The 3,762-nt window shown below is 38.5% G+C and overlaps 1 non-coding gene across 1 annotated transcript; it reads right to left on the bottom strand.

The window, feature by feature from the left end:
- Positions 1 to 969: 969 nt before the first annotated feature.
- LOC125997670 (U6 spliceosomal RNA) lies at positions 970 to 1,077 on the bottom strand. The gene has a single exon (XR_007491709.1). It is a non-coding gene; the product is annotated as a U6 spliceosomal RNA (small nuclear RNA).
- Between the last annotated feature and the right edge of the window lie 2,685 nt (positions 1,078 to 3,762).

The following is a 3,762-nucleotide window of genomic DNA, read 5'->3' as shown; positions in this document are numbered from 1 at the left end:
CTTCTAATAAGGAACCCTGCCCACCATCCCCCTTACATGGGGGCAAGGTGAAAGGTTGGATAACAGCTCTCAAATCAATCTTTGAAAGCAAAAGCAGTTGACCCTTTGCCAGCCTTCCCTGGTCTAATTGACTTCCCGGAGTGAAACCTTTATTTTGAAACAGAACTTCAGAGGCACTACTGACTCAAAAGACAAAAATAATATGGTTAACTCTTGTTTGTTTTGCTCGGGATAAAGTGTTCTGCGCCCATAACAAATGTCCTCTTGTTAATAAATGGAAAAGCATAATTAAGACGCATTTTTTCCACCACTTTTAACAAGCTTTCAGTTTCCTCTCTACCCAACTCTCTCATTTTTTTAATGAGATACCAATTTCCTCCTGCCAGATACTAAAAGATACTTGAAGCAGTAAAATAGACAGCTTTGATTTTTGTCTGAGTGTGAAGTTTTGGAATTAATTTATCCTTCTGAGACCTGTACCACACTTGTCCTTGGCTAAATGACCTGTTAATCTTTAAAAATTAACAAGGCATCTAAGGCAAAATGTGAAAGAATAAAAGGACAAAGAGGATGGAAGAGGGAGGAGAAAAGGAATGAAAATTTACTTTGACTGTCGTGTGGAAACAACCTTATTTTGCCCTGCTGTTATGTTAGCATCTTCTCAAGACACAGGATAAAAATAAAGACCTTTTTCCTGATTGCAAGTAATATTTTTCCTATGAAGATCCAATTGTTATCTCCAACACTTACCGAGACTGGGAAGCTGGTTTGAATCTGGCTGATGCAAACAGAGACCAACATTGTGGGACCAGAAACATTTGCTGGGACATGTAGGTGGTTCGGCTCAAGACAAGAACTTTTCTGAAAGCTATAGAAGATGCCCGGTGCAATCTACATTCCATCTGGAAAGAGATAAACTTGGTATATTTGAGAAGTTGACTGCCTTTTTATGAAGTTATTTTTCCCCCCAAAAATACGGAACGCTTCACGAATTTGCATGTCATCCTTGCGCATGGGGCCATGCTAATCTTCTCTGTATCGTTCCAATTTTAGTATATGTGCTGCCAAAGCGAGCACTCTGAAGTTATTTTTATTTAAAAAAACTTGAAAAGATTTTTGGCACTCTTAGAACTCCTTCAGATGAACATGAGAATATGATTTGCACTTTGCAAAAATTGCACCTTATTCCAAGCATCTCTTATTGAAGACTCCACTTTGTAACACTGTTGGGGACCATGTGGCATAAATGTAGAGTCTCCCACTTTTTTATTTGGCTGTTGTTTTTTGTTTGTTTGTTTATTAGTCATTTTTATTTTGACCAAAGTGGGTTACAAATCATTCACAGTAGTATTTTAGGTATTTAGGTATTTTAGTAGTATTTTAGTATTTTGAATCAGGGGCATTACCACCATCAATGTTGATGCTCCCACTTTTATTTATGCTTGTACCTTTGCTTCTCTTCAGCACAGATAACTTGTTTGCCTGAAAAATATTCTTTTTTATCTTTCAGTTTGGGGCCACACCCAGTAATGCTTATATCTTACTTCTGGTTCTGAACAAGAAACAACCCTTGGTGGGCTTGGACAACCAACCATATGGGGTGTAGGAAATCAACCAATCAATCAATCAGGTTGGCATCAAGCAAGGCAAAACCCTACATGCTTTGCTGTAGTACCCCCCCACCTTTTTTTTTTTTTTTTTTGGTTTTTGGGTCACACCCAGCAGCTCTCACGGGTTACTCCTGGCTCTACACTCAGAAATAGCTCCTGGCAGGCTCAGGGGACCATATGGGATGCTGGGATTCGAACCACCAACCTTCTGCATGCAAGGCAAACATCTTACCTCCATGCTATCTCTCAGGCCCCTTTAGCACCTTGCTAACTCTGATAAAACTCTTTAGGAACAATTTTTAAAATGTGATTCAGATCTGCTAAAATTCATGTAAATATTAATTAAACAGTTTTAAACAATCCACAGAGTTGTACAAACATCACCATTAAGTTTAGAACACTGTCTTCCACCATGAAAAAGAACTTTAATCTTTTATTTAATTAAATTACATTTAGGTCATGTGTTTTACAATAATGTTAACATTTATGGTCTTGATGTTCACAGTTACTGTACTTCATCACCACCAAAGTGCTATGACTCTCACTACTGTCCTATTATTTCTAGTCCAACTCTTTATTCCCACCAACTATCTTGCTCCACTGTGGTAGTAGTTTCGTAAGCCACACTCAAAGATCTTCGTTATTCAACACTATGTATTCCTTTGTTTGTTTCTGTATACAACACAGATGAAAGAAATTATCTGATTTCTATCCTTTTTCTTTTGAATTATTTCACTTAACATGATATCCTCTAATTCCTCCAAATTGCAACTGCAGCATTTAATCTTTACTTAAAGGTGAGTAGATTCCATGTATATTGGTATATATATATATATATATATATATATATATATATATATATATATATATATGTGTGTGTGTGTGTGTGTGTGTGTTTTTATATATGTATATATAATACATCACATACATACCACTTCTTTATTCATTCTTTTGTTCTTATTGGCTATTTGGGTTGTTTCTATATCCTAGTTATTGTACTAAATGCTACAACAAGCATAGATGTGTACAAATCTTTTTTTAAGATGTGTATAAATCTTTTATGATTATTGCTTTTGTGTTTAGGGGCCAGATGTCTCAAGGAAAGGGATCACTTTATTTCACTGTTTTTTTTTTTCAGGCATCTCCATACTGTTTTTCACAGAAGTTCAACCTCCCCTTCTCTTCCCTTCCCTTCCATTCCCCTTCCCTTCCCCTTCCCTTCCGTTCCCTTCCCCTCTCCTTCTCTTACCTCCCTTCCATCCCCTTCCTCTCCCTTCCCTTCCTTTCCCTCCCCTCCCCTCTTTCCCTTCCCTTTCCTTCCCTTCCCTCCTTCCCTTCCTTCTTTCTCTCCCCTTCCCTCTTCTGCCTTTCCTTCCCTTCCCTCCCCTTCCCTTCCATTCCCTTTCCATCCCTTCCCTCCCCTCCCTACCCCTCCCCTCTCCTCTGCTACTATCCCTTCCCTTCCCTCCCATTTTTATCCCTTTCCTTTCCTTTCCTTTCCTTTCTTTTCCTTTCCTTCTTTCCTTCTTTCCTTTGCTTTGCTTTGCTTTCCTTTCCTTTCCTTTCCTTTGCGTTGATTTCCTTTCCTTTCCTTTCCTTTCCTTTCCTTTCCTTTCCTTTCCTTTCCTTTCCTTTCCTTTCCTTTCCTTTCCTTTCCTTTCCTTTCCTTTCCTTTCCTTTCCTTTCCTTTCCTTTCCTTTCCTTTCCTTCTTTCCTTTGCTTTGCTTTGCTTTCTTCTCCTTTCCTTTCCTTTCCTTTCCTTTCCTTTCCTTTCCTTTCCTTTCCTTTCCTTTCCTTTCCTTTCCTTTCCTTTCCTTTCCTTTCCTTTCCTTTCCTTTCCTTTCCTTTTCCTTTTCCTTTTTCCTTTCCTTTTCCCTTTTCCTTTCCTTTCCTTTCCTTTCCTTTCCTTTCCTTTTCCTTTCCTTTCCTTTCCTTTCCTTTTTCCTTTTCCTTTCCTTTCTTCCTTTCCTTTCCTTTCCTTTCCCTTTTCCTTTCCTTTCCTTCTTTCCTTTCCTTTCCCTTTCCTTTCCTTTCCTTTCCTTTCCTTTCCTTTTTCCTTTTCCTTTCCTTTCCTTTCTTCCTTTCCTTTCCTTTCTTCCCTTTCCTTTCCTTTCCTTTCCCTTTCCCTTTCCTTTCCTTTCCTTTCCTTTCC

The sequence above is a fragment of the Suncus etruscus genome, chromosome 19, assembly GCF_024139225.1.
Source record: "Suncus etruscus isolate mSunEtr1 chromosome 19, mSunEtr1.pri.cur, whole genome shotgun sequence".
NCBI lineage: Eukaryota > Metazoa > Chordata > Mammalia > Eulipotyphla > Soricidae > Suncus > Suncus etruscus.
Note: the sequence above shows the minus strand (reverse complement) of the source record. Positions and strands in the feature narration are given on the sequence as shown.